Source organism: Cupressus sempervirens, chromosome 1, assembly GCF_028749045.1.
Source record: "Cupressus sempervirens isolate cs-2001-9-10 chromosome 1, ASM2874904v1, whole genome shotgun sequence".
In the NCBI taxonomy this organism is placed as follows: domain Eukaryota; kingdom Viridiplantae; phylum Streptophyta; class Pinopsida; order Cupressales; family Cupressaceae; genus Cupressus; species Cupressus sempervirens.
In genome coordinates, this window is record NC_143118.1 from 620324748 (window position 1) to 620349540 (window position 24793).

A 24793-nucleotide genomic window follows, 5' to 3' on the forward strand; every position below is an offset into this window, starting at 1 on the left:
AGTTTTTATTTAAGTAAAAGAACTATAAATCAATAAATTAATTTAAAAGAACAAAACATAGATTTTCTTTACCTGAATGTGCAACATGATCTACCTGCTGATCAGTCTGAACATCCTCTGGCACTCGTTCAGCATGACATGATTCTATATCCTCAACACAAAAAGGTTACACCAAGTTCAATTAAAGATGTTAAATTGTATTAATAATTATATAATTAGTTTTAAATAACAAATGAGCACCTCCATCAATAGTACAATGCACATCAAGGGCTTCATGATGCTGTGTATGATCTGTGTCATGATTAACAGGCTGCATTGCAATGTCATGCACATTATTATCAAATAAATTGTTGCTCAAGTATTCAATTTCTAATATATATGTTGGCATATTTACTTGTGCACATGATGCAGGAGACTGTTCGATTGGGGCAATGGAAGTTTACCGTAGGCATTCAGCCACTGCTGCATAGCCTTGCTTGAAGGCAATTTTTTTGTGTTCTTTTGTGGCCTCTAGATTAAAATTAGCGCCCTACATTTTTTTATTAATTAACAAAATTATTTTCATTTTATAAATCATTTTTCTTTGCAATTCATTTATTGCTACTTACAACGCGTGCTTTGATTTTCGAATATCCCCCAGAGCCAAGTCTATGTTGCCCAACCTTTTCCAACCTCACCTTTGTTGCCTTTGATGTGTCCTGCAACCTATGAAAAGTTTGAAATATGTTAGATGATATAGATATAAAGATCAATACTAAATAGTGGATTATTATATGGTATGAAGGTTTTAGCATAAAGTAGCATGTTCCACCAAAAATATGAAAAAAGGGAAGAAATTATAGCATTATACCTTTAATTGACATGTGTAATCATGCTATTTATCCATGGAGTTCATGCTAAGTATTTATCCATATTCTGACATGCCTCTCCATAAAATTACACATCAATTTCGACAGTCTATATTATCCATTGTCACACAAAGTAAATGATAAGCTAAAAGTTAAAATAGCTAGTAGATTTTATAGATTAAATTTTTATCCCTATGTTCCACACTCAAAGTGTTTTTATCCCTAAGGCCGCAACAGGTATAAACTTGAGGGCGAATGTCAGATTTTAGATTGTTTTAGTAGCATTCCTTTTTACCCGTAGCTAAAAAGTAAGTATTTTTTTGTTTTCAATTTAAAAGACATCACGTTTGTGCATCAAGTGCTTCTTTAGCCTCCACACTACATGGAACTAATTTTATAAATGGTGGTTGTAACTAAAACAAAATCCCCACTGATTTGCTAAGATAACTAGCAACTAACAGGAACTACCTAGCATTGTTCCAGCAGAAGACTCACAACTTAAGACTTGTCTTAATCTATGTTTATTTTGATTGCTTCTAGCAATGGAGCACCATTCAGAATGTTTGAGAATATCAGAAATGTTACATCATAGTTTGGAGGATGTTTCGTATAGTCTTCATCCACAACAAACGATTTAAAAGCTGACACTTGGATAGAAAACTATTTAGATAAGCTTCAACTATTCTTAAAAGTCACACAGCAAAAGAAGAATTAAGGATAGAAAAAAATAAAAAGTCAACTTTAACACTTTTACTATAGAAATTAAGAAAATTAGTATGTGATCATGTTTAAACCATTCGCTTTAATAATGCCACATAATTTTGATCCTATAAATAAGGTATAAGAGTTTAAGAAACAGTAAATTTCATAGAGTGGAAAGAAATAGCAGAAATTATCAGCATTATTTATAAGAATGAAATTTGGGTTAGAGTTTTCCAAAAAAAAAATCCTAACTTTAAATGCTTTCATGCATATTAAAATAACATAAATGGTTACACTTGTAGGGGACATGGCCAATAATGGAGAATGCACGCACAACTCCTCCAAATAAGGAAAGCATTGTAGAACTTTGACATTAGCAAAATCTTCATCATCAGAACAGGTGATTTTCCTAATCGATTTCACTTTTGCAAAATGTTCCAAAAGTTGAGTGTCAGTTTCCAAATAGAGACATTTAGGTAAACAGAAGCTCACCATTATCTTACTGGGAAAACTGCAATCAATAATTCTAATGCTTTCTAAGAGTGGACAATTCCCATCCAGTGTCATATATATATCATTGACATGTCAGAGGGATGATACAATCAAAAGATCAAAACTAAGTGCTAATCAGAGCACTATCAATATCTCAAGTCTCAAAATGATACATCAAATATACAATGAATCTCATGATCAATATAAAGATACAAAAAGGAACAAAAGATATTGTGGACCTAACTACAGCCTTCCCCCTCATCACCGGGAGGAGGAGGAGGAGTAACATCTGCATGTGCAGGAGGCACTACACCATCAGAAGCTCAAGCATAATCAAAGAACCTTGAGACATGTTGAGCTAGAGGTACTGCATTTTTATATACTACATAATAATGAGTAGCTCGAGAGGTATGATGACAGGTCTCATCTCGATGTGAACCCACAATAGTGGGTTACACTTTTTTGCCTAAACTGACACTGAACTCTGAATTTTTAAGAAAATGTTCACATTCAAATGGAAATTCCCGTTTAACGGTTAGGAATTTGAAGATGAAGTAAACTAGAGTCTTTTAGGATTTTGTTTCTAGATTCTAAATCTATTTTTTTATTTTCTTTTAAAATTGATTTTATTGAATTATTTTTTCTCCTACGAAAATTGGTATGATATCAAAAACCTGATTTTTAAAGAGTGACACTATTTTTGACACACACAACTTTTTTTCTACAATAGATATCAATGTGATTCTTTTGAATTTATTTTTTTAACATCCATACCTAAACCGGAGAGTTGGTCTTATATCTTTATCATTAGTATTTCATATTTTATTGTAGTTTAAAGTTGGCATAACACTAATTTAGACATACGTGGCTTTTGACACATGTAACTTATTATATATTTACCCAATTTTTTTTAAAAAAAAAATTATTGAAAGATGACTCAAATACGGAGACTGTACTTATTTTTCAAAAAAATTATTTTTATATTTACTATTTTTCCATGAGCGTTGAATATCTTAGTTTATTTTTTATAATAAACCTATATTTAATTCATGTTAAAAAATATATACCTAAAAATTTTGAAAAGCACCAAATTCATAGTCATTAGAAAGCTAGTTCAGAGTACTTCAATCATGTACAATTTCAGGTCTTTAGTGCTCCATTTGAACCTGGTAATTCAGCTCTGAAGAAAGGAAATCATTGAAAAAACTTCAAACTATTCATGGGGGCTTCTAACTAGCTAGTTTCGATAGAAACTTAGTTTCTATCGAAACTATTTTACAAACTTTTGATAGAAACAAAATTTCTTAGTTTCTATCGAAACTATTGGCAGTTTAACCACGCACTTAGCAAACCGCTTTCATAGTTTCGATCGAAACTATCCACCTAGTTTCAATCGAAACTAGGAAAGTGGGATAACCCCTCGCTCTAACTACAGGTCTCAGGTATGATTACTATATTATATTACAATTATTATATATCATTATATATTACAATTACTGAATATCATTTATCACCTATACTGCTAACACATACAACTATGGTACATGTAGTTGAGCATTACTATATTTTCAAGACATAATATAGCTATATGTGGAGTTATATATCATTGACAATTCACATCCAGTGTCATATATATATCATTGACATGAGCAGCCCGAGAGGTATGATGACAGGTCTCATGTCGCTCTAACTCTATCTATCTCTTTAGCTCTATGATCTTAGACCATAGATCTACTATCTCACAGTTCCCCTCTTCTAGCTAGTCATGCATCTCTAACTATAACTTGCACCTGTAACTTGCCCACCTACCTCTGAGAAGTCCTCAATCTCTCCCTCACATGTCATAGAGAATCTTGAGTCTGTGCTAATACATCTCCTATGGGTGAAACCTATGGAGGCTAATTTGGCATGTCATCATCCCCTCCTCCACCCACATCCTATTTTACTGGCTCCTCTACCCTATGTCTCCTAGCATCACCTCCTACTACACCCATGGTGCTCATCTCTCTGTGAGTTCTCACATGAGTAGGCCTATGTGCCTATTCATTGTTGCTCGATCTAAGATCCAATCTAACAGTATGAGAAGGAATTGTGACAAGAACTACCAGTGGCCATTATAATGGTCTCTCCTCCCTCAAAGGATGTTCTTGTGGTTGCTGAACATCAGGGTGTGGTGCCTAACTAACTACCCCTATAGGATCAGTTATATGAGGAAATGAATGTGTGGCCAAATGCTTTATGTACTAGGGAGTGACACCACCATTCACTACATCTAGAAAGTAGTCCCACCTATAAACAGTAAGGCCACTAACATCCTCCATAAATCTAATTGGGTCCAATCTAGGAGAAAAACCTTTCTTTACCTCCTTGGTGAAGCAGGTGTAACTACAGTACTCCTGTGATATACTGTATTGATAGTTGAATTGTCTCTAGACATGGGTTAGCGAAAATCTCTCTATCTTCAATGAAGAATGGCCATTCAGTGGCTAAGATACCAACATGAATCCTGGCTAAGAGAAGACATCATCTTATGGCTCTATGCCTAGCCATGGTCTATAGGTAACATACATAATGTCATCCAAATGAAGTCTCAAATAGTTTGTCTTACCTAGTGTAGGCTAGATCATCTCTCCACAATACCAATAAATATAAATCTACAAGTGTTGTTGTCAGTCCTCAAAGATAGGAATGTGATTGTTGTCATTAACTTGTGTTTCTGGCATTGAACGTGATGCTTATTACTTTTAGGAGACTGACCATTAGTAAAATTCTTGCAAAGTTTTTCAAAAAAAATGTACTTGTCATTACAATTACTGAATATCATTTATCACCTATACTGCTAACACATACAACTATGGTACATGTAGTTGAGCATTACTATATTTTCAAGACATAATATAGTTATATGTGAAGTTATAAGCACACTATTTATATCTTATGTAGGATTTATGCCCAGATTGAGATATATACAGGTGTGTCAGCATTGAGATTGAGATTTATAAGCAATTGTGTCAGCATATGAATTACATACCTTTCATCAATAGATAGATTAAATTGAGGTAGTTGAAATTGTTGATACTGAAGTTGAACCCTAAATTTGCTCATTAATGTACTAGCAGTTAATACTATTGCATATCTTTTCGGATTTGCTGGTGTACTTTCTTCTGGATTTGTTGGTGTACTTTCTGTTGGACATTCCCTTTTCTCCTTTGCATCCAAAATGAACTCATTCCAGTCCCTCACTGAAACAAAGGGAGGACACTCGTACTTCAGGTTTAGGACGAGGCTCTTTCTATATGTGTCCCTCACAACCTTAAGATGTCTAGAAGCTTTTTGTAACAATTTCTTATGATCAAAAATATTACTACCAAACTCATGCTCTATATCTTTGATGAGCTCATCTTTTAATTTTTGATCTTGGTAGTTCCACCTTTTAAGAAAAAACACAAAATTGTTAGATATAGCTAGTATAAGAAAAGACCCGAATGAAAGGAAAAATGTTGCACCAATTAATGATATGAAAAAAAATAGAGGGATAAAATTAGTTCAGTTATGATGTTCCACCTTTTACGTATGGTGGGCCCGAATCTTTGCAGCGTGAGGTCATAAAGCCTCCTATAAAATGTATCATTTCCTGCAAAAAATGTCATGGGATAATTAATAGTAAGAACCATTAAAATGAATCATGCGAAGAATACTTTTTATAGTGAATAACAAATACATAAAATAAGATACATTTCATCTTTTTAGTGATCTATTTCAGGGTTGGAGGATCAACTTGACCAAAATTGACCAAAAAAGAAGTTTGGAAAAAAATTTAAAATGTCTAAAACCAGTCAAATTCTATGATGCAGAGACCTAGGTGGACTTTTCAGTTATTCATAATCAGAGGGACTTCCTTTAGTTCTAACACAACACAATCAAGCTTCTTTATAGGATCATTCACCTTGGTCCAGTCAACTTCAACCATATCAGAGTGCACATATCATTCTCTTTTGCCACCATAGGCTCTACATCTTAGAAACATAACCTTTTTCCCTCAATCCATCCATTGGATGCATCTAAGCTATTTTTTCAACAAGCTATATATTACTCCCTCAATGCCTCAATAGGCTCAAATCTTGTCTTCACTTCAATCAAGTTATTCCTCCACCTTCACACACCTTAATTAACATCAAATAATATGTTCTCAAGGATTCCAAACCCTCATCTCTTTATCTAATACCAAAAGCCAACTCTTGCCCTTTATTAGGCCTATTCCCAATTAGCCTTGCCTAATCAGTTTTTCACTAGTTTCTCTCACTTTTCCTAAACACTCAAAAAAAAACAAGACCATTTCCTAATACCCTGTTGGACACCACACAGCATATCTCAGAGGTTCATATTGTTCCTTTTGGACCAAATGCTAGGACCATGACTACTACTCCACAACTAGCCCTCTTTTAACCCTCCTGTTATAAAGCAACCCTTAGTAGATCACCTTCCCAAACCTTATAAACCCAAAAAAAAGTTGTCTCACCATCCTAAACAAAGGATTTTCAAATTCATTGGAGATTCCATCAAGTTTTTCTTACCCAACTAGAAAACCCTTCCTTCCTAGGTGTTTAAGCCTAGGGTTTCATCAAACTCACCTCTCCAAACATTTTATGATCCCTCCAATGGATCCAACACCTTCAGATACTTCAAACATGACCTTCCATGTCATAAAACATAACCCTCCTTTGGATGGGATCCCCAGACCTATAACTTTCCCAGCATCTAGTGTTCCCAAACAGCACTCTGTCTTCAACTAGCGACCTTCTTCTCCAATCTCATTGCACATTCCTACATATCTCTGCACAAAAAATCATTATATAGATACATTTAACATATTGACAGCCTCTCCCATGAGTCACATCTCCATTACAGTAGTGGGAGAGGTGAAACTTTAAATAATCTCAGAGAATTAACTCTCTGCCACGTGACAGTGACAGTCACTAAATTACTATGCAAAATCTTTTACAAAGGACCTGTCCAAATGGAAAGAACTTTTGAAAAAAAAAACCTTCTAAAACATTTGTATATTCAAAAGGAAAACTTGAAATGAAACAAAACTTTTTCGAATCAAAAGACAATCAAAATATAATGTCACTGTTCTTTGACTGTCTACAATGGCAGAGAAAACACTGTCTTTTTATTGATTTTCCAAAGTTTTCTTAAATCCTCAATACATATCCTTGAAACTCATTTACATCATGCTTTTATAGACTCCTTCGGCACCTTTAAACTACCTAATCCCCTAAGGAACTGACCAACTTCTCCTAGCTGTCTGGGTGACAGTTTTGATTGACTTTTAATAACTTTTAATAACAATTCTACACCATAGCCTCGGGCAGTCAAAGACTAAAGACCTTTTAACACAACTCCTAAATGACTCAATACTCCTTAATAAGACTTAATGACTCTCAAATAGTGCAATGTTCCTAATGACTCCTTCTTAACTCCTTAATTCCCTTATTGTTAACATTTTGACAATTTGACATATTTTGCTAAGTACATTGTACTTATACTGGTATAGACAAAAGGTCATTGATAATTTAGATGATCCTACCAAACCACTTCCTATCATGTTTACGTCTTGCAAGAAAATCCTTATTACAATATAAAACAATATTATTTAAAGTACCTGGAATCTTAGGACATTTCAAAGGCATTGATTCATCATCGTCAATCAACAACGATGTTTGCATAGCTCCCGTGCTAGAAATACGGGTAGCTCTAGGAAATGACGGTGAATTATCACCAATACATGCACTATGATCCACATTTGGCGGAGTACCAGACGGTGCATCTCCTACCACAAAAAAAACAATACACTATGTGATGCACCCAAGATTAAAGTACATATTATCAACTCATAATTAACACAAAACCAAATATAGCAAAACAATGATTTACCAGCTAGACGTCCCCTTGTTGCCAACATTGCAGTCGGCAATCTCGTACGGGCATCCATCAACCTCTTAGGAATCTCCTACACTGGATGACTTGAACAATACATTGTTAGCAAAGACATTCTGAAATAATAAAAGTAAGAGTTAAGAAGTTTTGAATGTTTGAAATAAAAAATTCCTTCTAACTTGTCAACTAAAAGATTATTTTACCAGTGGCAGTCGGAGCTCTGCTACTACCAACCTCACCGCATTGCCCTTGACCAAGTTGTGGATCAGTTGCCAAAAATTCCTATATAACAAGAATTTAGTAGTTAAAGTTTCTTACAACTCTTTAAAAAAATTGCATCAATAAAGTATTTTTGCCAATATTACATATTTTACTTCACAACATAAAGGATTATAAAATAAAAATCTTTATTAAACTTTTCTTATAACTAAATATTCATTGGAGCTTCTTCATAATGACGAGCTTGCGCTCTCAAATCTGATAGCCTCTTCATCATCTCCTCGGATTCCATATTTGCCTCATCCAAAATTTTCATTGCTTCTAAATTATTATTTTTTAATTTTTTCTTCAACATTTTTATGAAATCGGGAGTTTCAGCAATATCCTCATCAGAAGGCATAGCTAGTGGCTCAGCACTTACTAATACTGCTTTACCCTTATCCTAAACATCAAATTGTGAGAGAAATATCAGTAAAACTATCATAAAAACTAAAAAACCGTAAATAAAATAACGTAATAATATAACATTTTTCAACTATCTAATTTGTACAATTTCAAAAAGGTTTACCCTCGCTGAAGAAGGGGTGGGAGTAGCATCCTGGTGACCTCTATCATCTATCAAATCCATATCGTCTTGTCACAAAGATTAAACATAAAAAATTCAGCTAACTGAAAGCAATAAACAGCAAAAAAAAACTTATTAACAAAATGGTAAATAGTACTTACACCGTAAATAAAATAACATAATAATATAACATTTTTCAACTATCTAATTTGTACAATTTCAAAAAGGTTTACCCTAGCTGAAGAAGGGGTGGGAGTAGCATCTTGGTGACCTCTATCATTTGTCGGATCCATATCGTCCTATCACAAAGATTAAACATAAAAAATTTAGCTAACTAAAAGCAATAGACAGCAAAAAAAAAAACTTATTAACAAAAAGGTAAAGAGTACTTACAGTCCTCATGATAGTAACTTTGTTTGTATCTATGTGATTTAAATGGTAATCGATTAGCAGTTCTTCCCCTGTACTTATTGATTTTATTGCACAAACAAAAACTTCATTCCCCTCACGCGCCTCAAATATGCAATTGGGTTTCTTACTAGTTGAAGAAGGTCGCGTACTATTTATAAAACCTGCAATATTACCTATTGTTTTTGGTCTCCCATCAATGTACATAGAAAATCTTTTACTTTGATCATTTTTTTTCCGTTGTATATAATTAGCTGATACCCCATACCTACACATACTTTTTTTATACCGAACAATCTGCATCCAATCATTGTAATTATAACATGGACCGACATACTTGAACAATTCGACAACTTTATTGTAACCTACCTTTATCCCATCCATGGAAAATAGGCCCAAACCATGTAATGAGGAAGGAGCAATGCGATATATCCTCTCATTAACACAAAAATCTGTGTTAATTGGAGGTCGCTCATTGGGTACCCATTCTTTCTCAATGTGTGAGTACCAAAAGGGCACCTTGATGTCGCCTTTGGTCTCATCATCATAATAACATGACCCCCCATTAGCAAGGAAAAATTGCATGCGTTTATCAAATTTTTTTCTATTCTTTTGACCTCTAGTTGATCTCCCTATTTTAGCCGTACTACATGTAGAGCTTTCATCTACCAGTTCCTCATTTCCCTCATTCAATGTAGATAGATCTGACAAGTACCTATTTGGTGGGTCCTGCAATCCATCAAATGGAAAGTGAAAGTGACAAATATAAAATGTAGTAAGTTGAAAGTGATTATACAATTATATTTCTATACGGACCTTCTTTGTCTATATATACATTATATGATTATATAATATGTCTATTTATAACATATGTGCTCAATGATAAACAAGAAGAATATAAGAAAATTATGTCTATTTATTGACTTATACCTATTGATCCATGTCACTGTGCACAATCCATGCCAAACGGGTCAAATTTCCTTTAGTCAATTGACTGTTTACAAAAAGGGTGAAAATCAGACACAATATAAACATTGGTAATTATAAATAACATATGTTGTAATCATTAGAAATGAACACAATAAATATGTAATCAAATTTCCTAAATATGTTAATCATTTACTTTAAGTTAGCTAAAAATTACATGATACACGTTTGCTACAAATAACTTAGAAGACAACATGAACAATAGGCAACATCGCAAACATGAACAAATTTCCCTTATATATGGAATGCAAGATCGTCGACAGAAGGGGTGATGATGTACCTCTAGTCAATTGACTATTTGCAAAAAGGGTCATAATCAGACACAACATAAACATTGGTAACTATAAATAACATATGTTGTAATCATTAGAAATGAACACAATAAATATGTAATCAAATTTCCTACATATGTTAATCATTTATCTTAAGTTAGCTAAAAATTACATGATACGTGTATGCTACAAATAACTTAGAAGACAACATGAACAATATGCAACATCGTAAACATGAACAAATTTACCTTAATATATGGAATGCAAGATCATCAATAGAAGGGGTGACGACATTTGTAGTCATTGATTATCTTCTTCTTCATCATCATCATCATCGTCATCATTGCCATCATCACCATCATCATCGCCATCATCATCGCCATCATCATCACCATCATCACCATCGCCATCATCATCATCATCATCACCATCATCATCATCATAATCACCATCATCTTGATCTTCATCATCTGCTTCTTCATCATCTTCAATATCTTCTTCTTCCATAACATTATACTTTATCGGCCTTCCTCTAGGATCATGTCTAACAACAAATGACCAACCCTGTTTATGTAGAACCTCTGAGTAAAAAACTTGCTCACATTGGCTTGGAAGAACATAGAGCTCATCTCCAACTGGCTCAAATGAACTTGTATTGATCATTGTAAATCCATTATCATGTTGAATAACCGTTCTATCTGGATCATTTTGATTTAATCGTAACTTGTACCATTTGACTATGAATAGAACTACTTTGAAGATGTTAAATTCACACTCAATTATATCATCCAAGATGCCATAGTATTGATTTTGAGATTCTTGAGGATGTATGTCGTTTCTAGATGATATATTGGCAACCTCAAAAATTGCAGTTATCCCAAAATCACAAGTTTTCTTTATGTCATCCAACATTTTTGTGTGAAATCTGTGCCCGTGATAGTACATAGCTTTGTGGTGCTTGACCTACAATTTTTGAAGTGTGTAAATTATTTGCATCATGAGTTGATACGAAACATACGTCAAGTTATGATCATTAATAAATTTCTACGTACCTCTCCACCTCTTAAACCCTTTACTAGAACAACTACCATCGGCATAACATTGGAATCTCCATTACGATGAGCTTCTTTAACCAATGAAGCAACACCTTCCCATGTTAATGAGCAACCATTTTTTTGACATCGTTCAATCCATTCTGTCATCCAATCAAGATTGTTCGCAATATACAAATGTATTGCATCCCACTCTCGACCACCTGTTTCAAAAAAATACACCAATTAAAAATAACTTATATTGAAGATTTATAAGAATTAATTAATTACAATAACATCTTAGATTTACCTCTCACTTTCCTCTATCTAACTTTTCCCATCAAGTACTTCCCTTTGAATTTGTTAATTGAGTTGGGATCCCAAATACAATCTACATGGATCTTTGCTACAAACTTAGGAAGATATTCACTAATGTACACCATGGTCTGGTATACCATATATCTCTCCACCATAGAACCCTCGAGATGTGCTCTCTATTGAACCAAGCCTTTCAGAAATTTCAAGTGCCTCTCAACCATCCACATTGACCTGGTTGGTACAGGTCCACACAATTCGATCTCCTCAACTTGATGTATGAGGTAGTTTTCTTGTGCATTGAAAAAACTTTGAGGTAGACATTTTTGCATTTCACACATCAGAAGAGGAATTTTTCTCTTCCAATATTTTATATCTTCTTTATTGATTTCTTTAGATGACAACCACCTCATGTATTTTCCAAGATCATATATAACCTGTTTGATATTGTTGGCGAAGTGGCGTGAGAGAGATAGAGGTAGAATGTACTGCAATATTTGTAAAATGATCTTGTCAATATTTTATAAAAGAATGCAATTGAAACTACATGCAGTATATAAATATATAGTGAATACAAAATAACATGAATTACCTTAATAAATGTATGCCAATCGTGTGTTTTCAACCCTGGCCCAAATTCACTTTTATTTGATATGACATTGTTTATGTTCGCAGCAAATCCTGTGGGAAATCGTATTTTTTTTATGACTTCTTTTATAGCATTGCTCTACTACTCTGACAATAACCAACTAAGGGCACTTGTATCAATCTTGTCTCCATTGTTATTTGATCGAATGCCATTTTTCATTACATGGTTGGATTCTTCAATGTCACTACAAGTTTTGACGATTTGATCTTTTTCACACCTTCCATCCAAGATTTTTCATAATGTCTCTGCTACATTCTTTCCAATATGCATAAGATCAAACAAATGCACAATTGGGAGTTGCTCGTAGTACGGCAACCTAGTAAATTGTGTAGGATAAATTTTTAGTCCTTTTGGAAGTTGGTCATTGATGTCTTGACGACCTTCACAAGCATCAATCACATCATCAGTAAACAAAACACAATATCAAAATATAAATTTGAAACAAAAACCATCAAATGGAATGACATTACCTCAACGATTTATTTTATTGTATGTCAACTTCCATAGGCGAGGTGTCATTCTCTGTGGCTTTGACGTAGTCTCTTCTAGACCATTGAAAAGATATTTTTCGATAATTCAATACTTTTGATTTTTGTGCAGAAAGTGTCTATTCTCATCAAACACCTGCTTTCTTAAACTTTTTGAATGATGAGATTTTGTCTTTGGACCACAAATTGGACATGCAAATTTACCCTTTGTCTGAAGACCTACAAGATCGTGTATAATTGGATTAAATGTGTTAACTTTGACATACCAAAAAAGAGGTGTCAAGAAGAGAGCATACCACAAAAATGTGTTAGCCCAGGGGCATCATGTATTGTCCATACAAGCATTGCATGAAATTGAAATTTTCTTTGTCCTATTGGTCTACAAATTTCATACATAGTAACCCCATTCCATAACACCACCAGCTCGTCAATAAGGGGTTCAATATATACGTTGATATCTTTAACTTGGTACTTACCTAGTTGAATGAGAAAAAACATTACATAATTATTTTGACTATTTGATGGATTAGTAATAATAAATTAATTTAGATGACCAGTAAATAAAAAAATACTGGAACAATCAGTGTCTGCATTATGTGCTCTCTCTTTATGGACAACCAAGGAGGTATGTTATTGTTGATAACAAAAACAGGCCACACCGAGTAAGTAGATCTCATCTCTTCATAAGGATTGACACCGTCTGCTGCCAATGAAAGCTTGAGATCACGAGGTTCTTCTTTAAAGTGTGGCCATTTTTCCTCTATTTCCTTAAATATCGAACCATCTGCAGGCATTCGCATAATGTCATCTTGACTTCTATTGCATGCATGGTAATCCATAAATTGTGCCAAGCTATTGCACTTAAATAATCGTTGCAGACGTGGAATAATGGGAATATGCCGAAGAACCTTGGGAGGCACCTTTTTTGTTAATCGATCTAATTGATATCTATTGATATGACAAGTAGGGCATTGTGTTGCAAATTCATGTTGTTTATGATATATAATATGATCGTTCGTGCATGCATGTATTGTTTGATACTCTTCCAATATCTTTCATAATGGCAGATAATTCTCGGTATGAGTGAGGTAGAATGTTTGATGGTGGTAACAAACACTCACCTATCAACCTATGACCAAAAATATAATTTCTTAATTTAAAGAATATTAATTTCTACACAAACCCAATGTTAATTGTAAGGGAACTACAAGTAAAATAATGAAAGACGATGGCATACCTTAACATACGTGTCATTGCTACGTTGGATAAACCATTCATAACCTTCAAGTTCACCAATAGCAATACAACGGCAAGAAGAGTTGTTTTGGAGCCTTCATATAGGGACTGTTGTGCCTTCTCAAGTAAAGGTACATCAAGCTCTGCGTTGTCATCATCATCATCATCATCATCTTGATCATCATGATCATTTTGATCATCATGATCTTTATCATCCTAGTCTTCTTCCATGGTATCATTACCTTCTACTTCAATATTCACACCTCCATGTTCCCTCGTTTGGAAATTCGCATTCTTTGAATTGTCATGGTCCATAACATGAAACTCAGGGATGTTGACCTATGTGAAAATGGTGACCTTATATTAACCATGACCATGATGTCATCATCAAATCATGTCTTATGTAATTTATAAACTATTAAAATACATACCAATGGGCGATACTTGTTTCCCCCTTCAATGTGACCATGTTGCCTATAATGTTGCTCAGCTGTTGTGATTAGATATCTTCGAGTCTTTGAGCCCTTACACATTTTGCAAGGACAATAACATTTTCCATCACCTTTTCTTTTTAAGTTAGACCACAGTCTAGCAATTGTCTCCCTATTTCTTTGTGCGTTGATATCGTCAGACATGGTTTTTCTTGAATGGAATGACTCGTTGGTGGAAGAAGGATGATTTGTTTGCAACCTGCAGATGGAGTAGTAAGAGGAAGACACATATAAAAAGGAGTTAGGTCTCTGAACCAAGTAGGAGTTAGGACATGTTGGAGTGGGGTCAGCCCAAGATATTTTGGAATCTTGAAGAACCTGGTAAAGGGTATCTAGAAAGGTGAAAATAAACAAGTATTTTTAGAGCTACAAAGGAGGAATCGAGAGCATTATAAATAATGAAGAAGAAACTTAAATCCATACAACTTCACCTCTATTTACAATTTGACCTTTTGCAAGTGAAATATGACAACATACAAAATTTTCAATCACATTTTCACTTAAAAAGGAACACCAAATATACCTTTTCTACAATATCTTCTTCAAATTCTTCGCTATCAGATTCTTCAGAACTGCAAGCTCCTGTGCAGAAAAAAGATGAGATGTACTAAGTAATTTTTGATGGGAAATATTTAAACAAATCAACTATCAAAAAAACAATTTATGGAATTTAGTTGCTTTATTATGTACTGAAGACTTGGCAAGATGTTCCCAAGTCTATCTATAGAATGCCTATCTGCATGGTTGTTTGCAAATAGTCTAGTATGGTGCCACTTTTGAACAACAACAAATGTCACTGGGGCTGGTAATTTGGCTCAAGAGATGCACAAGCCTACTGACACCATAGAACTTTTAGTTCATATAGCATTCAGTTGTCTTCTTTAAAAAAATCCAAAGAGAATACAAACAAACTAATGGGTCGTGTCTATCTCAATTAAATAGCAAGTACTATAGTGAGTATTAGGAAATTGACCTTGCGAATAGCATCCTGTTCATAAATTATTAGGAAAGTGACCTTGCTGATTAGTAATAACATAGATTTGTGAACAAAAAATTCGTAATAAAAATCTAATTTTTTTCCACACTTGTTCAAACTATATAATGAAATGACAAAAAATGAATTGTATACGAGTCACTCCAAACCCTTAGCTTTTAATACACTTCATAGATGAGATCGCATTATATGGTTTGAACAAGATGTGGAAAAAAATCAAATGACATAGATATAAGCATTCTCACACCATGAGTGACGCAACAATTGCATAAAGCTTTATTGCAAAAAAATTGTCAATATTATTTACATTGTACATACTTGTTTATATAATGCTTCAATTCCTAAACTAAGAAACTATAGCTAGTGTTCTAACCATGCATAAAAATAAAATTACAGTGCAGATGTATGAAATTATATGCATAACTACTCCTATACTAGTTTATAATACTAGATTATGATACAAAAAATCCTCATCTGAGATTTAGAATACTACTTTGATGATAAGCCCGAGGCTTTTGTGACCTAGACCAACACACAAGCTAATGGAATAAGATGGTCACATAATAAGGAGAAGAAAGAGGATCAAAAGTACAGAGTTACTAACTCGAAAAACTTAAAAATGATCCCCTTGAGGTCTTCTATGAGGTACTCTCATGCACATTAAAAACTACACATGCACCCATATGCGTAAAACTTCAAAAGATGAAAATAAAAAGCCTGCATGCAGTTTGGCAGGTACTACTCCATGTGGGAACTGTTAGTTAAATGGCACAATTCCCATCAAAACATGAAAAATTATCTACTAATTATTAAGAAGCAACACTTTGAAAACAAAACTCAAGGGGCATATGGGAAAGTGATGAGAGGATTGCATAATGTTGCATCATGTCTATATATATTCTATTTGCACATATTGAAATATAAAAACAAAAACAATGACAATGAAAATAATTGGATGACACATAGCAGAAAAAGGCCTGATTTGGGGAAGACTCTCTGATAGTAGACAACTGAATACAATAGGGCTTTATTAGCTCCTGCTTGGCCAAGGAAGAATGCCTTACAAACAGTCTATACAAAAGCATGAGCAGAGAGTTAAAGAAGATTTTCTAGGCAAACAAAACAACATCCTTTCATTTTAAGATGATTTATAAAGGCATTCTTCCATAGAGGGGCAAACTTGGTTCATTTTGAGTTTGCTGGGTTTAATGCATAAGCATTACTACACCGAACTGGATCTCAAATAACCTTTATATCAGACCCAAATCTAGGGACTATGAGGGCCAAACTGATAACTTAGCTTTTTGTACAATCAAATCAACATATTAAAGGCATAAAGCCATTTGTACAAGGGTGATATTTCCTCCATTTTTCTTTGTTGCCAAATTCCTTTAGATAAAGATAGCTACTGTAAATAAGTGGATAGATTCACCCAAGAATCTCTCCTATATATGGAATTCCTTCTAAATTTTGGAAGGATAATCTCACAAATATTGTAATGTAAACTTCTAAAATTAGTTCATCCAGACACAAAACCAACAAATGTCTGCCAACTCTTATGAGAGAGAACAAAAAAAATGATCAAGAAATTGATGTGGGCTATAGGATTAGACATTTCACATGCATTTCCATGTAATTATTGGTCTAAAAGGTTGAGCCATATCTTCCTTATGAGAGTAGTTTTGGTTTGGATAATAGTTTATAAAGCAAAAAAGCTATGTTGTGGACTGAATCCTTTGGTAGATACATATCCGAATTAGAGAAGATTATAGTGCCAGGTCTTATTATAAATGTTTTTTTTGTGATTTGACTTCCATATCCTTGAATCTTGATCTTAATGTTTTGTTTTAATTTGTATTTTGATTATGTAGGGATAATGGGAGAGAATTGGGGTATGTATAATTTCTTTTCTTCCTCATAAAATTGAGCTTCAAATGAGGCTCAGGGGTGGACCCAATATCCATTTGCATTGTATTTTTTGTAAGGTTTATAGTTTTGGCAGGTTCGAATTGCATTTTGAATGGGTGTCATGGGTGGTGGCAGCATTGCTCTATTCCACCATTGCTTCAAAAATCCAGAGGTGAGTCATTTTATCCAATTAGATTGGATTTGCTAAAAAAATTTAACATTCTAGTTTATTGGAATATTATTTTATTCTTTTAGTTGTCATATTTTCTTAGTTTTCAATCTTATCCTTATTAGACATGGTTTGTTACTCCTGTTAATTGAGACTTTCACTCCTTTATTAATATTAAATCTCTAGGTAATCATTTTGTGTGTCATTACATTTTGCAATACCCCTGTCCCCGAGATGTTTTGGATATCCAGGCATTATATTAATCCTAGCCATGCATCCACGTGGAATTTCATTTTAAGCCACTAAAATCTATATATTCAATGATATACTCCTCTATAATTAGTTTCTGAGAAAATAGATACTAACAATATAATTACGCTGTGGGATTTATACTTCTATGAAATACATAAATTTTGAAATCTTTGAACTTAGGAAAATTTGACATATCTATCTATGAAGTCTTCAAAGATAACTAAAAATATCATGACTTTATCTTTGATGCCTTCACAGATCACACAAAGTGAATTTTTTTTGAAGCCCTTGAAGATTACTGAAAACATTGTAAATTAATCTATGAATCCTTCAAAGATCAGTCAAAAATAATTGTAAATTTTGATCTATGAAGCCTCCAAACATGAACGGGATCTCAATGCTGAAGAACAATGTGGTTGCATCACAGATCATCTGCTGTAAAAAAAAAACATGTTAACAAGGTTATAGTAGTATATTAGTTCATGTTAAGGGTTCCAATATCTATCTTCATAAGTCACACAATATGATCATATCCCCCTTATTTCATTAATTTTCTATATCCATTAGGAATGATTTTTCAATTTTTATGTGCATTGATGAATTTTTTTCTGCATTGACTCTTTTCTAACAAAATGAATATGTTGAGAAATCTTTTCTAATAGTGCCTTATCAACCATGAACATGGTTGTAAGGTAATATGTTTGGTGTCCAACCTCAACAAAAATTGGTTCTGTAGAATAAGAGCATAGCATAATTTCATAAGCTATGTCAGCTTCTTCCCCTGCATGCTCCAAGAGGTTTGAAAATTATATTTGGAAAATAAATGTTGATGACAGTCCTCTTTAATTATAATCCACCTTTTCCTATTCTATTTAGAATAATATTTATTCTGTTAGATCTAATCTGTTAGTATATCAAATAAGATTTGGGGACATTACATTGTGATAGAGGAGTGAATCTAAGCAAACGACTAAAACTACACTAGCAACCAAAGTAGGTCATTGAGTTACAAGCTCAATCACAATCACAATCACAAGAAATAGCTCATGGATAGATGAATGAAAGGGGGTATATTTTTTGGATGATAATAGCTCACTGAGACCACAAATCAAACTTCACAATCCATCAAGCTTGAGTTCCCTTCTAACATCTCAATGTATCATACCTTGAATACATAGGATTAGCAGCACGTAGATCAGCAAAATGGAGCAATTCCAATTGAAAGATGAATATGTTTAAGTTCATTTACATCAGCTTGGTGTATTAGACCCTTGATGTACAACAATATCAACTCATTCATCATGACATATGCTTGCAGTCTTGCAAATTGACTATTTATTATTTATTCAATATTTTTAGGCGTTTGTCCCAATTGATTTTGTAGTTCCAATATCTCTATTCTTCTACATTACTATTTTCTGTCTTATTTTTCATTCTATGATTTGTTTCAATACATACATAGACTATTGTCTTAAGATTTCTTCCTTTTGTCTATTTCTTATAGGTAGCCCAGAAGTGGGTATTATAATGGGCTCAGATTCTAATCTGCTAGTCATGACAGCTGCTGTAGAAATTCTCAAATCATTTAGTGTCTCATATGAGGTTGGTTTGTGAAGCCTATTTGAATTGCACACAATTTCCTGAAGAATAATTTTAAGAAATGCTTAAGTGAATGGAATGCAACAATATTTGGTACCACACATTTTGATAAGATATTTGAATTCTGGCTGTGTTGCAGATAACCATTGAATCTGCTCATTAAACACCTGATGGAATGGCAGAATATGCTAAAGAGGCCCATGGAAAAGGAATCAAAATTCAATTCTTAGGTGGGTACACTATTCAATTATAAAGATTAATTTTCGTATACTATTAAATCCAAAAACTCAAATTTCAAAAGTTAAATCTCTTTGCTATGTTTTGTTTTATTACTATTTAGGCTTTATAGCATCAACTCAATGAATATGAAGTTTTTAAAGAAATAATGAAATTAAAAAATTGGGTACATGAAAGATGAATTAGCATTTCAAACACCTGAAGTATTGATAGTAGGGAGTCCATTTCATCCAATGATGAACCTTTAACTGGGACACCAAGAACAGTAAGTGCAGTCATTGAAGCTATCATACCTGTGTTATAACTTAATTGTTTCATTAATAAAGATTGAAGAACCCATCAAACATTTTGTTTCTTTTTAGAGATGTGAACCACAAGTCAATTTATACATTATTATTTCATTCATTAGAGGTTCACTCACCAAGCAGGGGTGTTGCTCCACCTGCACTTGCTTTTATGACACTGCAAACATAATCATCAAATCTAGCTATTGTCATTCATGCAATGCATCAACAATCAATGCATTGATGCCAAGGAGGCTCGTTTTTGGATGGAATAGACTCCTTGCCATCAATTGTTAAGGTGTTTGAAATGCCATTTCATTTTTCATGTACCAAATTTTCTATTTTGAAAATTTAACTCATAATATTTCATATTCATTGAGTTGACGCTATGTGGCCTATGTGGCGCTAAAGCAAAACATACCTAAAAGATTTGATACAAGAGTTTTTGGATTTAGTTGTATAGGGAAACTCATCCCTTCACTTGAATAGTTTAACCCATCTAACAATTAAATACTAAAAATATAACCTTCAAATATAACTACTATCATTTGTTCCATATATCAAATATCAAAACTTTAATGCCCAGTGGGTGTCTCAATTGTTCAGGCCAGAAACCCAGATGATTGAAAAAGTGACTCGATGGGTTTCAAACCTTTCCTTTTTAGCTAGAATCAGTGCCCATTCATAGAAATATCTAGGAAACAAAAGGATTTATGTGTTTTATGAAGAATTTTGTAGATACTGTAGTACTATAGAAAGGAAGCGGGTATGATATGGGAAGGCAGCATAGCCATCCAAAAGTGGATTGGTTCAGTGGGCTCAAGCAACATAGCTATTCTGAAGGGGCCACGCTGAGACCCTGGGATTCAATCGGATTATGACAACCAAAAGCCTATAGAATAGTAGGGGGATGAGAAAGCATTAAGAACACTATTCTTATGTATCCATGCTATACTATATGGTGCTTCCCCTACCATTCTATAGGCTATATGGATGGTGCTTCCCTGCTATACTGTCAGGCGCTACTGAAGGAATAAGAGTTCGCCCCATAGAATTGTAGGGGACACTAGCGATTGGTTCTGATCGGCCCCCTCATGACTCCAAGACTCCATAAATTTCCAAAATGATATAGGAGATATTTTTGTTCTTCTCAACCATACATGAGCCTGGAAGAGTTAGCAAAGTTTATGCAGCAGGTTGATTAAGCGAATTGGGTGCTCATACATAGGAAAGCATCAATTGGCAATGAAGCGTGATATACATGTGGCAGAAATTGCTAAAGAGATTGCAGAGAAAAACTTTGTTCAAAATGACCTAATAGGTGTCATGGCTAAGATTGAACAAAAAATGGCAAAAAAATGTGATATGCACCTTGATTCCTTGCCTCTTCCTCGATTTCTGCCTCTTCTCCTAAATTGTTTGTGCAGCTCCCCCGCACGCGCATATTAACACATCCAAATCGACATGCACACATGCCCTATGAGCTATATACCTCCCTCTGTGCTAATCTACCACCTCCCAATAATAGAACAATGAAATGGGCGGCCGTCAAACCCTCTATTTAACAAAACAATGAAATGGGCGGGCGCAATGCCCTTTTTAATTTTTTCATGTTCAACTAAGTGTTGGTCAAAATTTTGACCAACACTTAGTTGAACATGGAAAAATGAAAAAGGGTGCATTACGCCGCCCATTTCATTGTTTTGTTAAATAGGGAGTCAAAATTTTGACCAACATGTTAAATTCCCTATTTAGCAAAACAATAAAATGGGGGGGCGCAATACCCTTTTTCATTTTGCCATGTTCAACTAAGTGTTGGTCGAAATTTCAACCAACATGGGCATGGATTTTTTTTAAAAAGAGATTTTTCCTTCCATATTGTGACCAATCTAAAACATTTTGATAAATGGTCACAAATTTTGGTTGGAAAATCACCTCAAATGTACTAGTGTATCTTCATTACATAATCATAACTCAACCTTTCTTCTAGGTGTTATTGTTAAATCTTTTAATCAAATCCTCTTCATCAATCATCTAAGTGATGGTACTTAAATCTTATAAGTAGTTATCTTACCAGCAAATAGAAGGTTTGACATTAGTGACAAAACAATGATTGAAGCATATTGGTCATACTTGTATGTTCTCAACAATCTCCCTCTTTGATTAGCTTCTTCAATCCATTCTTAACAACTAGTGGACACTAGACAGTAAAACTAAAAAAATAACCAGTATCAGTACCACTGTCCACATAAAAAATAAATTAAAAATCGTTTTCCTTTTATGAAAACCACGGTCCATGAGTCAATGGGCAATGCACTCAACACTCTAAATTTTGGCAGTAATAAGAAATGCTAGTCTCCATACTAGAAAAGAGAAAATTGTGTAGAATAATAATATATTATAGTCCAATCTAGGTTGGAAAATTACGTGGGATTAACAAGCTTGAATGTCATATATAGGCAAAATGCACCTTCCTATGCAAGCCCACATTAGGAAATAGTTGGCTAAACGGGGCTGGTTGTCGACACACATTGTAAAAAATGGTAGGCGATGCCCAACCCAAGGGAAAATTATTTGGTTGTAGTAATGGTGAAAGAGCATTGTCCAATAAGAAACAACATGCAAAGGCAAAAGTTTTAAAATAAATTTAACCAAAACATATATTACATTAGAGATTGGACCAATATTTTTGACCAATCATGTGATAACTAATGGGTGACTACCATGGGTGTTGGATCCAAATCTGATAAATATTTGGTGATGCAGTTGACGTACTTTACATGCACTATTCACCAAATGATGATTGACCCATGAGACAAGATCGCCAAAAGGTGAAGATTCGTCACCTGGGCACAATAATGACTGATGGAAAGAGTAAGAGTTCGGTGGCTTACCATGAAGTTGGGCATGCAATATGTGGGTAAGTACACAAAACTAAACATCTATTGGTACTTTATTATACACTTTTATGTAGACCCTTCACATATGTATGGACCACAAGTTGGAAGTCTAATTTGCAATAATATATGATATCAATGTGTGTCTCAGAGGCAACTAAATCTTATTTTGGTAACTATTACAAGGTCAGCACGATGACCCTTGGACATGATCCAATTCAAAATTTACTCTTGTATGTCGAGAAAAAGTATGTGGTCTTACATGGTTTTTTCCTAGAGATGACCCAAGTCTTATTACCAAGTAGTAAGCATTTTCTTGGAGTGTGGGTGCTCTTGGTGGCAAAGTTGCAGAAAAGTCATATTTGGTGAACCTGAGGTTACATCAGGTGCAGCCAATGACTTGCAGAAGGCAACACAAATGGAAATATAGATATTTTTCTCTGAGTGGAGATTGTAAAGCATTCCCAAATGCACATAAAATATGGAGCTTAAATTTGTTAATCATTAATTCTAGAACTATTTTTTTAATATGAAATTATATCTATCTATTTATCTATCTATGTATTATGAAATTATATCTATCTATCTATATGTATATATGTATATACGCAACTTCTAAATATGTTTTTTCTCGTTGTGTTATCATTAGGATTTTATTTCTCATTTCTCATTTTTGGTAACATAGGTTAACTCTAATTTTAGCCTTGCTATTTGAAAATTTCTATAAGTGAGGCATCAAATGGAAAACTTAGTATTTTTTTTTGTAACCTGTAGATGCTTACAAGGTTTGAAATGTCTAAAATTGGTCCATGGGCTCTATTGGACCCTATAGTCCAAAGTGGTGATATTGTTTTACTCATGATGGCAAGGAATTCCATGTCAGAAAGCTGGTAGAAGACATTGATCAAGAAGTGAGAGGCATTTCAAATAATGCATATGAGCTAGCTAAGAGTCACATTAGGAGTAGTCGGGCAGTAATGGATAAGATTGTGGAGATATTATTAGAAATCAAGACACTTTTAGGGGATGAGTTCAAGGCCATCCTATCTAAGTTTATAGAGATGCAAGTCGATAGAAAGGATGTATAGGCTGCTCCTCGACTAGAATTATCTTGATGGATATGGCTAAGAAGATTCTAAGAATATAGTGTAAAGTTATACAATGAAATGGGATACAAGAACCGTTGCATTTTTAAAAAATGTAGACAGATTTTGTGTCTCTTGTTAGACACGTGTGCCATTATGTACAGTATGTATAGAGTTTGTTATAATAAAAACATAAATGCTATTATATGTGATTTGCAGAGAGTTGTGGCTCTATACTAAGTAATGAAGTACAAATATAATCCATGAAACACTCTATCATTCCATGTATCTTATTTTGGTTAGCTACTTTTCTTCCCAAAGTTGGGACCTTTTCTAGCTCACAACACAACTTAGATTTCTTATAGGCATGAGATTGGGCAAACTTAGGATTAAAGTTGTATTTCCTTGAGTATTATGTGGTCATTTAATTGAATCTTTAGACCATTTGTTATCTATTATCCCATTTTTTATCTATTATCCTATTTATTGTTTGTTATAGCTATTGATCATATAGAATGATGGGTTGATCCTCTTCCTTCTTTTCTTCCCTATGGGTCATTGCATGTTCACTTTATGTTTTTTGTTTGAAAAAAATAGTTGGGAATAAATAATTGATTCTTTAAAAAGACTCCCTCTTCTTTATCTAAGAGGTCCCTTCATAATCAAAAAGTTCCATCTCAAATCTGACTCTCATATAAATATATGAGAATTTGGATCCTTTAAAA

The 24793-nt window shown here is 33.8% G+C and overlaps 1 long non-coding RNA gene and 1 pseudogene across 1 annotated transcript; one reads left to right on the forward strand and one right to left on the reverse strand.

The window, feature by feature from the left end:
* The window catches only part of LOC149579443 (ATP-dependent zinc metalloprotease FTSH 2, chloroplastic-like), a 45770-nt pseudogene extending 21699 nt beyond the window's left edge, over positions 1-24071 (forward strand).
* On the reverse strand, positions 614-8037 carry LOC149579444 (uncharacterized). The gene is made up of 3 exons (XR_016360221.1): positions 7980-8037; positions 7708-7875; positions 614-705 (listed from the first exon to the last, which is right to left on the reverse strand). It is a non-coding gene; the product is annotated as an uncharacterized LOC149579444 (long non-coding RNA).
* Positions 24072-24793: the final 722 nt, after the last annotated feature.